Source organism: Haliotis rubra, unplaced genomic scaffold (assembly GCF_003918875.1).
Source record: "Haliotis rubra isolate DU_JTF1 unplaced genomic scaffold, ASM391887v1 Scf293, whole genome shotgun sequence".
Taxonomy (NCBI): domain Eukaryota; kingdom Metazoa; phylum Mollusca; class Gastropoda; order Lepetellida; family Haliotidae; genus Haliotis; species Haliotis rubra.
This window is the reverse complement of record NW_025766961.1, coordinates 645,066-658,673: the sequence shown is the minus strand read 5'-3', so window position 1 is coordinate 658,673 and position 13,608 is coordinate 645,066. Positions and strand designations below refer to the sequence as shown.

Here is a 13,608-nt window from a genome sequence, read left to right as displayed (position 1 = left end):
CATTTTATTCTTGTACATATTCTTGTAATAGGATACTACCGGTAACTGATTCATTTTGCATTCTAATTCAACTTTATATAGTATGTAACACGAGTTCTGATTGGTCAGTGCTATAAATTTCCGACCGTATAATCAGCATATACGGTCACAATTTGAAAACTGATTCACCAAAACCTTTGAATGTATCCCTACACTATTGGGGTAACGCTATTTTTTCAGGGCATTGTCATTTGCAGAAGCCCTACGTCAATTAACTCCCCTATCCCGCTAAAATGGATGAAATTTGTGTTTTTTTTTGTTTTTATTCATTCAAGTCAAAGGCCCCATTCCCATAGGACGTACATTAACCGCACAAACACATTTTGCTATACCTCAATATATAAATGATAAATAAATTTCACAAAGGTATTACTATAGTAATTCACAATGCATGATAATAACATTATTGGTGTACCGAAGGGTAAAGTTTAAATGCTAGAAATACATACATACTTAAATTTAGCAGTGTTTGAGGACATGTGGAATTAATAAGGTTTACAAAATGCTGCAACAGAAGGATGTTCATGGTATGCAGGGTGAATATATGATTTTTGTAGATTTGAAAAGGCTTTGCATACAAGTAAGAAATGGAATTCATTTTCAACTACATCTATTCCGTAGCGGTTACAATGTGTACATAATCTGCTTTCCTCATCTATTCCGAGTCTTTGTCCAAGTTCAATCCTTAAGTTGTGGCATCCGAATCTAAATCTTGATAAAGCTTGACTGTATATTCTTAAGTTGATATGAGTTAGATATTGTTCGACATTCAAAACTGACTTGCATGTAGAATATGAAGATAGTTTAGACTTGTTTTTAATGTCTGCTTGCCATTGTTGAATACCTATGTCGATGATACGTTGTTTTATTTCTAATAGAAAGAACATTCTATTGCATGATCGATGTGTATCCAAATCCATATTGAAATCAAATCTGTTTAACTTTTGAAGCCCATGATGTACGATTTACACTGTCCAATCCATATAACATCATATAGGTCTGCTTCGGGAGTCGCCGATTTTCCATCAAAAGAAGTTTGGTCCAGTATGTGAGCAACTTCATTACATGTGTGATGAAAATAGTGTTTTTTCTACAGTCTCCAAGAACAGCAGCATTGCATGCATTTTTAGGTACATATATAATTTTCTTGAAATATTCAGCTGAACATTTTCAATGCGCTGAACATGTTGAAAAGCCCAGATATCATCTCCGTATGTCAAGATTGGTAAAACCATTCTGCCCAATAAGTTTGCAGCTACAGTCCACAACACATATAATGTAGTTTGTAAATTACCTGACACACTTTCTCGGCTTGTTGATCTAAAGTTGTTGTTGCTCGAGGCAATAAGGCTTTGGGTGTAAAGATCAGTCCGAGGTATTTATTGTATGGCATGACCTTAATCTGCGATCCTTTATAAAACCACCTTTCGTAGTTGCGCAGGTATCGTCCGTTTTGAAAAACTACAATCTGCTATTTTGTTTGGTTTAGAGCGAGACCCCATTTGTCGCAAAAGGTACTAAGAACATCAATATGTTTTTGTAGTCTCCCTACTGTATCTGTTGAGTTAGCCACGTCATCCGCATATAAGAGAGAACACACATTTGGAGCATCTTCCGAAATATAAATACCTTTACAATCTGATGTCATCATTTCTGTTGTAAGTTCATTGATATATAAAGTAGCGGGCTTAACATACATCCCTGTCTTGTTCCTTGAAAACACTGGAAGAATTCTAATAAACCATTGGAAGTTCTGACACATGACTTTAATTTGGAATACATATTTTGCAGGACTGTCAGAATATTGCCATGCATGTTATAATTAATGAGTTGATACCAAAGATGTGAATGATTTACGTTGTCGAAGGCTTTCGAAAAGTCTAGGAAAAAGCAATAGAAACGGCCACCCAATTTTGGGAGATACTTTCTGATCATTTCATGCAAAGTGAACATGTTGTCCACCGTTGTGTATCCCTTTCTAAATCCGGCTTGGTTTTCATATATAATACTATTATCAGATGCCCATTGCTGTAATCTTTGATTTAATATTTTTGTGAAAACTTTCCCAATGACTGATAAAAGTGAAATCCCTCTGTAGTTATTCACATCATTTTTGTGATCTGCCCTTATGGAGGGGACATATTATGGCTCGATACCACTCGTCAGGGAAATTTCCTGATTCAAGAATCTTGTTGAAGAGTCGTAAAAGTACAGGCGATATCACATCAGAGGAGTGTCTCAGTATTTCTGAAGGTATACCGTCACATCCAGGCGACTTGTTCTGCTTTCACTAATTGTTCTTGTTACCTCAGTTAAGGTATAGCTGCATTAACTCATTAAGGCCGAGAGACGCATATATGGGGCAAATTAATCAGCTCCTCACAGCGAGTGACGTGTTTATAGGGCAGGTAATTAGCAGTTTCTCACAGCGAGAGCCACATACAGTCGTCAACAGAAAGCACCTCTTATTCAGCGAGAGACGCACATGTGTGTTGTGCTTTTAAAAATCGCACTGTACCTATTATTTCAACCAATTTAGCAGTACTGAGCAAATGTTAGCTTTTCTTACGAGAGATCCCACCTTTAGTATCAATCAAAAGAAGTATTTAAAGTGTTTTGATAACAATTGCTAATCATTATCATAGGCTTGTACAGCGTTTAGCAAATGAATGCATGTCGGCGAGAAAGGGGATTATGATGTTTTTACAGAGGTAAGTGCCTGGTACTCTTCCTTGGGAATGGGGGGGCGGTGGGGTAGCCTAGTGGTTAAAGCGTTGGCACGTCACGCCGAAGACCCGGGTTCGATTCCCCACATGGGCACAATGTGTTAAGCCCATTTCTGGTGTCCCCCGCCGTGATATTGCTGGAATATTGCTAAAAGCGGCGTAAAACTAAACTCAGTCAGCCTTGGGAAAGGATACTAAAATACTTCGTAGGCACCTTGATTGAATTAGATGTAATGGTTTAGAGGTTACTAAGAATTATATTTCCTTCAACTACCTAATAAATAGGAAACAATATACGAAATTTCAAGGACATACAAAGAATTCAAACACAATAGAATAGTTTGAATTTACTTTTTAGGCATCATTACGTTGTCATGTTTCATATACTGAAACATAATGTATAAACACAAGTAATTATACATCCAAGCTCGAATAGATTAAACATAATTGAACTTGCTAATTTGAAGTTTACTGAATTGTAACTAGTTGTTTTCCATAATCTAAAGTTCGTAATGTTACCTAAGCGAATATAAAGTGATAAGTCGCGCCTTTGCATCGAATACATATATACATGTCAGTGTTATTACAACAATGAAATCTTTTACTACGTTTGTTACAAAAGACAGTAAGTTGGTAATTCAAAACATTGTCACACATGGACAGAAGTAATATCATAAGTTATTACATGTAAGCCATACAAAGGTATTTCAAGCATTTTTGTTCAAGCTGTTGAAAGTTTCATGTTGATTTGAATTGTCAGTTTTCTATGCAATTTACATGAGCATTCTGTAAAACGTTTGTATTTGATCTGTGTAATAATCAAATCCGGTGCAATTATCACGTGTATCAATCAACTCAGTCTCTATTGATCCATCGTCAATAAAAGCTGGATAGTATATCAGTTACGGTATCGATACACATACGCGTATAATCATTCAAGCAGATTACAGTAATGAGATATTTGAACGCCTCTTTCGACCTTGAAATAACAGCCTCCGGTAGAATGCATATGTAGTTACGTCCTTGTTGAAAGGTTTGTCCCGTGACAAGTGTAAAATATACAGATGCGCTGTTATATCATTGGACATCTTGCTTTATGGAGTCACGCCCCTCTCTGTGTTGTATATACATGCATGCACATCTGTAATCTTATGAACCTCGTTTGCATTCAGTAAAGATATAGGCACGCCCACCTTCATAAATATTGGGGGTGGGGGTGTCAACTGCAAGTTTATACACTATAATAATTCAGGGTCTACTCCCATTTGCGAGAACTCCCAGTTGCGAGACTCCCAGTTGTGAGACAGTGGAGAAGGTAAGTAGCAAAGAAAACACACCTTACTCCCCTATCTGATAGAATGGATTAACCCCAGCTAATTAGGGATTAGCTATTTAACTGAATCTTGTGGAGGTAGCTTAAAAGATAAAGTTATTAACCTACTCAGGTAAATGGCCTTAAAAAATAAACACTTTGTGTAGGTAACTTCGTGATCATTTGAAAGAGAAATTAATTTACCTACTCAGATTTACATGCTTGAAAAATCTAGGAATAACTGTTGTAACTGTTGTTACAAGAACAAGCAGCGGCAGACTTGTGCCTATTGGAGATGTACAATACGAATGTGCAACGGCAAATACACCACAGTCGGCGACTATATTCGGAATGTGACTGATCCTCCAGGAGATGTCCAACGCCTCCGTTTTGTGAGGGAAATAGACAAACGACTACATGGACTCAAAGATCAACTTGCAGATGGAACGAAAAATCACATGCAGTATCTTGATGCAGTCGGCAAACTGCTGAAAATATTAAAAGTGTCAAAATCTCCAAATATGGACCCATGTAAAAAAGTGTTTTATAATGACACACAAACATCATAATAACGCAAATCATCAAAATGTGTGAATAAAAAATGATAATGAAGTATTTAATGAATTATTTCTTCTGTGTAAATATAATGGTATTCTTTTTCAGTATTTCAGTATTTAACTTGTTCTTTACTGAAAACAATAAATGCTCTTCAATGAACAATGTCTTCTGTGTCTCATTAATGAACTATGCCTCCTGCGGGTACTCTTCAGCAACAGGGCTGTTCCCACTTTCATCGTAGGGATTGGGAAGCACCACCTGTGTGCACTGAACCATTAATTAATGTGTCTCGCAACTGGGAGTTCTCGCAAATGGGAGGACACCATAATTCAGTATAGTGTCACCTCGTGAATTCTGTAATGCGTGTACTCTAGTTTGGATAGTCATTCGTATCAAGGTGAAGATTATATTTACATGTACAGCAAACCATTATGTTTTATGTACTAGTTGTGTGCATAAAATGTATATGAAAATAAATACTACCTCTACTCAGTGGTTGGATTTCAATCGCTTTGTTTTACTTATCGAAAAACACTAAAATGAGGACAAATAAACTCGCCAAAGTGACTATCTACTCCTATTTGTGTTATGTGTATATTTCATACATCGTTACCAGTGTGTATGTTTACAATACACAAACTGTTACATGATAGCTTGAGTTGATAAAGCCGAAACCCAGCATATCGACTGGTCAAGGATATAGCCAATAACCAATCTCTATCCAAGCTGCTGAGTGACCAAACGTGCTCTTCAGAAATTTCATTACGCCCCATCACCTGTCCTTTCCTCTGTGACAGGTATCTCATGATAATGATTGGTCGCAGATAACATATGACCAGCCACTATACTGAACAGTTGAGATACCAGTGTGTATGTTTACAAGACACAAACTGTTACATGATAGCTTGAGTTGATAAAGCCGAAACCCAGCATATCGACTGGTCAAGGATATAGCCAATAACCAATCTCTATCCAAGCTGCTGAGTGACCAAATGTGCTCTTCAGAAATTTTCACCATCATCACCTGTCCTTTCCTCTGTGACAGGTATCTCATGATACGATTGGTCGCAGATAACATATGATCAGCCACTCCATTGAACAGTTGAGATACCGAACGTTCTATTCGGGAAATTTGATGACGCCCTATCACGTGACTCTTTGTTTTATGTCTATGCAAGGAATATGTAGTATACATTTTGTATATGTATGTTTGTATGGTCACATATGTTTTCTGCATTAAATCTGTATGAAATAAAGTGCAATGCTCTGAATGTGCTTTGTGCTAGTCACAGACTAGTGTTATAGTACTTTCATTAAAATAATTCGTAAACACTAGAAATGTATCGGCAAAACCGCTATTTTCGTCGAAGATTATAAAGTATGAAAGTAAATTCTTCTTTACAGTATGTCATTGTCATAGATGTTCCTCACACAATGATATAAGAGAGAGAATTTGTTAACGTGTGTCTCATATGTTACATTCAAAGAATACATGTGTATGCATATTGTGATAAAATATAAATGTACAAGCCGACAAAAGGTCTACAAGAGAATTTTGCAATAAAATTACATAAAGCTTGCAATACACGACATGTATTCACACCTGATTTCTTTCAACATTTATCTTTACGACACAATTAAACAATCAGGACTTGTTTGTATGACTAGACAGTTTCCTGTGATCCCCGAAACCTGCCAGGGAAATCAGGTGTGACTAGCACTAATTAGTCTCGGCACAGAGAGTGGGCAATCAGGAGGGCTTCCAGGTGTTGAGTAGTGATGGGGCTCTCGGGCTTAATGAGTTAAGACAATGCGGTGTTCCATCTTCACAGTTCATACACTGGTCGTCGTGTAGGGATAAGAAATCATTCACTGTATCTTCCATTAATGTGTCTTTCTGATTGGTCAATGCTATATATTTCCGACCGTATAATCAACATATATATACGGTCGCAATTTGTAAACCGATTCACCAAAACCTTTGAATGTATCCCTACACTATTGGGGTAACGCTATTTTTCAGGGCATTGTCTTTTGCAGAAGCCCTACGTCAATTAACTCCCCTATCCCGCTAAAATGAATGGAATTTGTGTTCAGTAAGACAAAAGAGTATCTATGATTTAATTGTAAGTTCAAACAACTTACTCGCAACAGGCTGTTGACCCAAAACTGTTGGATCATGAAACAAGATTTATGACGTCATTATGGAGCGTGACGTCACCTGCTGTGATGTCACTTGACAACAGAACTGATAATGACCCGTAGGTGAGGAATCAGCGGGCCATTATCATTTGCAGCCGCCCGTCCATTTCTGATAACTAGAGGGCAGTTTCATGATAATTCTGTCCATTTTTAGCTGTAACACTTTGATTTATTCATCATTGTCAGATTTAGTCAGTGTGCACATGATAAACGTGTTGAAGTTTGAAAAGGGAACTACTTTTTCTGGCGTTGGTGTAAGTTCAAGGAGTGATATGATTAACCTTTGACCTAGAGGAACTTTGATCTGGTTTAAATAATGAATTTCTTTCTCGAGAAAACCGCGATAAAGCGAAGTTGAATTAGAATGGGGATAACTGTACTGTGTTTGGCCAATTTGGGACGATACCGAGGGTTATATAGCTGCAAATGTATCGTTGCGGCTATATAACCACCGGTATACGTCCCCAATTCGTCAAACACAGTACAGTTATCCCCCAATTATACTGACTGTATTTAGTGTGCACCACCTACCTAGTCATGTCAATAAACGAAGAAATGAAGTGTCCAAGCCATCACCTATACCAGAGATCGAGACATTGTCTTCTCCCAATATGGTCTGTATGGTATCTGCTACTGCAGAGAGAGAGAGATTGTCCTTGGTCTCCCACCTATGAAAAATAAGTACACCAACAGCATTGAATAATCAATAACATTTATAAATCAGTGATTCTAGCTTTGAAATTTGATTTAAGATTAAATATTGTGAGAAAGTCAATAATATACAGATGTTTTATTAAAGAATGAAAGTTATTGTTTGAGAAATCAAATGGCCATGCAATCTTTACATAAAAATGTACCTGCATACAAAGTGGTTCATTTTATTTGCTGTTTCATATTGTCAAACATTTCATTTGATTTTACAGCAATGTTATTCAAACATCATGTTATGAGTTTCCTAAGTATCCACTTTATGTCGTTTTGTATATTATATAGTTTATCATATTACTTCCAGAAACAAAAATAGGACTGATTTAAAAAAAAATATCAACTGTGAATGGTAAACATGTTAATCAATGAAATTAAGTACTTTGTGTGCCACTAAACAATAAATTTTGGCAAGGATAACTAAAATTCTTTAATGAATAATTTGTTTCAGTTATGCCTGTTATTTTTTATCATGACACTTACGTTGTAACTCTTGTTGATTTAGATAACACATTGTACCATTTCTTTTCTCATTCCTCGGCAGTTCTTATAACATGGGGAAATGAAACAGATAGTTGTCCTTTTTGTCTCGGAGGAAACCTTTTGAGAACATTTTCTCCCCAAAACATTCTTATGACTGTCAACTAGTTGGATAAGTAACAAATTTTCGTCATTTGTTCAATTAGGTTTCCTGTTTCGACTTTTTTTCTGGTTGTAGAGATGCTGATAACATACACTGACACCAGTGACAGCTGACTGATCGATTAATTGATTCAGTACCTACAGGCTACAGCGCATGCAACCTTGACCAATGGCTTTATTGGACAGATAGTTCGATTAACAATAAACATAAATAATGCACTTACCATAGTAAAACACTTGGAAATGTCTGCAACAGAAGCAAAGACATTGCTTGACATCTGTGACAAGTCAAAACAAAAACAAAACAAAAGGGAAATATACCATCTTCTTGTTGTAAACTGGACAAACAGCAAAATGCGACGTCACACTTTAGCCTTTTCGTGCTAAAAATAAACACAGGTTTTCCCCTTGTGACATTTTGTAATCTTTTTTGCCGAGGAGAGTTCTGAAAGTCCTTAGCTCCATTTTTTCTGAGAGTTACTCTTAAAACTTAGCTAAAAGTAAGTCTGAGAATGTTTATAGATAACTCTATGAGCGAACTTTTAACTAAGATCGATTTTAGGAATTCTAAGGCCAAGATTAAGAAAATTCTAAGATTCTGTATAAGTACAGACCCAGATTTTTATGTTCAGTCAATCTTAATTCAATACTCAAAGGCCACAGGCCTATAGTACAATATGTAGTAGTACAATACAGAAGAGTTTTATATACTAGCCACATAAAGAAACTGCATTGTCAAAATATTATCCCAGTTGATAAGTACGATGTCAAAGGTACATATAAACTTTAATGGAGGGATCATGAGACCATAACAAGTCGGGAGAATTTCAATTGAAAAGTCAATCACAATAACGTCACGAGTCCACAAGCGGGACAGGGGTCAAACGACCATGTCACAAGCTCAATAACGGGTATGTCCACCATCGGCATTGAGAACAGCAGTGCATCGACGACGCATAGAGCCTATCAAACGTGCAAGGAAGGCTTGTGGGATGTCACGCCAGATTCTCTCAAGTTCTGTTGCAAGGTCAAGGACGTTATCTGGCGGATGAGGAAGACGGCGTAGACGTCGATCCATCTCGTCCCAAACATACTCTATTGGGGCGAGATCCGGTGAATTTGCAGGCCAAGGCAGTAAGTCATGTTTGTGCCTGTTCGGTCAATGCATTTATTAGAATTATTTCAAGGGGTTAGGTACGTTAGGGTTAGGGCTGAGGGTTTAGGGTTAGGGTTAGGGACCTAATCCAATATAGTAGGTACATGTTTGAGGTTATATATGCTATCTATTATTTCTTCTCTTGATATTGGGGAATCAAGAATCTCTTGCATAAGTTCATGATTTGGATCTTGAACAAAATGTGATGGGTTGTTAAGACTGCCATTCTCCTTATTGCATTCATCATCAATTGCAAACAAGGTTCTAAAATGTTCAAACTAGTCGCTGGTAGGGATATTATTTTTTCCCATCTTTCTATTATTCTAACCTTTTATATCATTCCAAAACTTTTTAGAATTATCGATGTTTTTTTCAATATTGTCTTGCTTTCATTTGTAATAATCAGTGCGTTTCTTTTTATAAAGAGCATTGTATCTATTTCTTGAATATTATACTTATTTATTGATTGTTTATCCTTCCGTTTTCGAAAATTGTCCAATGTTCTACAATGATCGGCCTTGAGCTTTTCGCATTCATAATCATGCCAATTTTTATCATCATATTTTATGTCACTTTAACTATTTTTCATATCTGATGCAGTGAGACAAAGAGCCTTTATAATAAAGTTGATACTTGTATCGACACGTAAAAGCGCTGTCCACAGACATAGTTAAATAGAGGTGCGGATAAAATAACATAGTCTACAACACTTGCACGGTTATAACCAATAAAAGTAAATTCCCCTGTTTGCGAATGAGACCCACATTGCCCATTCATTATGTGAATATTAGAACAGAACATAAATCAAGTAAACTTTTACCAAAGTTGTTTATCACTCTGTTGGCGGAAAAAACGTTTAAGATTACATAGTCTAACAAGAATTCCCAACAGGACTTATCATGATTGTTTGTGAATTCAAATAAATCATCTTCAACAAAGTTGGGATTTGCTCCAGTTCTGGCATTAAAAACTCCACGACAGAGTACATAAACGTTTGGTAAACTGGCCACAATTTCTAGCTGTGACTCTTGAAACAATATTATTCCATTTCTACATTCTGTAGATAACTTGTCCCATGTGGAATCTTCCGGTTGAATATAAAAACACATGCATATCATATTCTAGCCCAAACAGAGTATGGTTAAACAGTAAATAAAGCATTAGGTGTAATTTTAAACCATTTCATGTATCTACAATATTGATTGCGAATCAACACTGCTATCCCACCAGAAGGTCTCCAACAAATAGATATTTTATCTGCATCTTCAGAGATATATTTATAAACATGAAAGTTATTTTCTATGTCTAAATCGTGACACCATGTTTCTATTATGCCAATGATATCGAAACACTTAAGGTACTTTGTGAAGTCACTGTCTATTTGTTTGTTTGCAATCCCCGAAATGTTCCAGAACAAAATATCCACACACTCAGTAATGCATCATCACCCTGACTCTTCCCATGGGGGTGAGTCTCGTCGTCCTGACTCATCCAGGGTGGGTGGATCTTGTTGTCCTGGCTCGTCCTGAGTTGGCGAGTCTTTACGTGATGGCTCCTTCGTGGTCTCACAGTGTCCTCCTTGGGTATATGCATCAGTTTACTACCTTTGTAGTAAAAGCGCATGTTGGGATTGTCAATACGATGTCGGTATAGTTCATTACGCTGGTAATTAGTAAGATTATTTGCTATCCCCACGCCTTGCTCCTTCAACACACTCCTCATCTTGACCGAATGCCACTTGTCTTCCCAGTGGGCCATGATCACAATAGTTGGTCTTGACTCCCTCTTCCCTCTAGGCTGCACCCTTGCATCATTCTCACACTAACATTTTATACGGTGTACTGTAATTGTATGGATGGGTCGTGTTGGTGCATTATTGAATTCTTAAATCTGAAATGCATTACAAGTTTTTTTCAGTCAAAGTAAACTTAGTCTCAGTATTATTTGTTACACTGCTATACTGAGTCTAACAAACCCCTAAAGATCGCGTTAGCTAACCTTTTGAATTGACCAATCAGGACTCAGCTTACCAAATCACGAAAGTTAACATTCGCACATACCGTTTGAACTTTAACCTCGAAAACCCGAACAATTCCGAATTCTATTTTCCACACGATTGCTTTGGAATGTTACACATGGAGGATGCATCATTCACAACAGCGAGTAAACAGTCACTGAAAATAACGTTTTTGTCAATATTCCAGGAAGTCATATTGTGGAAATATAATCTAATAGTAACCATGTCATCTGAAACCCCTAAACGTATATACTGCAGGTCAAATATCTGGGTTTTTTTCCTGATTTTCGTTTGTTGAGAGATCAGAGTCAGCGATCGGGGAAGAGAAAATCCAAAAGCCATTTTGTAAATCCCGCCGAACCCTAAATAGTAGCCGTTATCTGATTGGTTAAATCCGTTCGGCTGTCTCGCATTTGAATAGATGGTCATGGGTTGCTCAAAGGTTAGTTGACGCGACCTTCTACTAGGGTTTGTTAGACTCAGTATAGCAGTGCAACAAATAATACTGAGACTAATTTTACTTAGACTGAACTTTATTCGTTTGGCAACTCAAGCAAGACTCCAAACTAAGTAGGACTTTGCCAAAAAAGACACCCAACAATACACCAATCCTTGCCAAAATGAGTTATTATGTTGAGTCCGTCCTTTGAATGAGTGCGAAACAAAAAAATCGGTTTAATGAGAAAAACCTGAAGCACTCAGTAAAATTTGTTGCGTCTTTCAATTTTAGCAAACAAGCAATGTCCACATGTTTTGATTTTTTTGTTTTTGTAAATGCATGGTGTCAGCAACTTTGCCTATTATCTAAACATTCAATCAAGCAGCAAATCATATATGATGTGTGCATTGCAGGTTCAGGTTTAGGATTCAGAAACAAAATTACAAGTATTCTAGTGTTAGTATTCTTGAGACATCAGGTGTTCATTGCATGAGCAATTGAAGAACATGTCACTAGCTTATTAAAGACTGTCTCAACCACAAGCCGTTAGAGTATTTACAATGTTAGAGTGACACAACCTGTCTTGTTATAGCGATAGCAAGCACTGCCATCCAAATATGTTTGATATCCGAAAACATAATGATATGAAAATGTATAAGGCACTGTCCAACTGATCATAATGATTAAAACACTGTTCCTTGTTGAAGTGTCCAGTTGTGTTGTTTCAGGTTGAAAATTCAGATTTACAGTGTTAGCTAAACTAAAAAAAACTGTTCAGTCAGTGTTGAAGTGTTCAGTTGAGTTGTTAATAAACATTGAGATTTAGTATTAGTTAGAGTTTCTTATTTTGTAATCTTTACAAATTCCTTTTACATTGATGTTAACTGTTTAATAAATGTGTTGAACAGACCATGACTTGGTTTCTCTTGTTCAAATTGAAACTGTATTGAAAGCTGAGAAAGTAAGCAAACTCATACAAGTAAATACAACAGTTTGACATTACCCACAAAATGGCCTGCCTATTTGTGGACAGATGGGCCATGGGTCCACTGTTTAGAAGGGCTAGAATGAACACTGGTTACATTCACAGATCAAATCATTTGCATAGACTCTGTTCTCTGAGGGGCAGTAGTTCTGCATAAAATCCTTTCAAGTTTGAGAAATGTTGGCTTTATGTTTACACCAGTGAGTTATGTTTGTAGCCACATTAAAACAGAATGGTGTTTACAGTGAGTGTATTCTGCTTTTCCATTTCGTTACAGGCCGCGTACCAGTGCCAGACATGAGGTGGGATCATCTAGTTGAGCACTACAAGCCAGTCAGGTATGCATTTTGTGTATCTGATGGACACATGACTTAATCCATGCTTTTTCATTTGATTGCAAAATATTTTTTTGTTTAGCAGCATTAAGTAAAGAAATAAAAATGTAGAATAGTTTGCAGAGCAGAGTTGATATTTGCAACTTTGATTTTATTATCCCCTTCCATATAGTGGGGTTGTAAGAACAGCAGTAGTCCCTCCACCTGTCTGCAACACAATGGCTGTCAAATTTCTCAAAAACTGTTCAAATGAGTAAATATGGTTTGACACACTTTTCTGATATATTCCACCTATGTCACAAAGGGTGACATCTGAATTCAGACAATAGTTATCATTGTGTATAATTATGAGAATACAATCTCTATTACATCATTGCTATTTTTTCCCGTTTTGTCTGTCAGTAACACAATTTATAATATATTTTGTGGGTTTAGATTTTCAACAGACATCCTTTTGCCTGCCAACAGATCAGATATTTTGTGAATGAAAAG

General features: G+C 36.7%; 2 long non-coding RNA genes across 2 annotated transcripts in view; one reads left to right on the top strand and one right to left on the bottom strand.

The window, feature by feature from the left end:
• LOC124282133 overlaps positions 1 to 13,122 on the top strand; it is a 70,985-nt gene extending 57,863 nt beyond the window's left edge. Inside the window, exon 4 of the long non-coding RNA XR_006900067.1 lies at positions 13,059 to 13,122. This is a non-coding gene — a long non-coding RNA (uncharacterized LOC124282133). The remainder of the gene's footprint in view (positions 1 to 13,058) is intronic.
• On the bottom strand, positions 354 to 13,496 carry LOC124282134. The gene is made up of 4 exons (XR_006900068.1): positions 13,486 to 13,496; positions 4,852 to 4,855; positions 1,341 to 1,345; positions 354 to 544 (listed from the first exon to the last, which is right to left on the bottom strand). It is a non-coding gene; the product is annotated as an uncharacterized LOC124282134 (long non-coding RNA).
• Between the last annotated feature and the right edge of the window lie 112 nt (positions 13,497 to 13,608).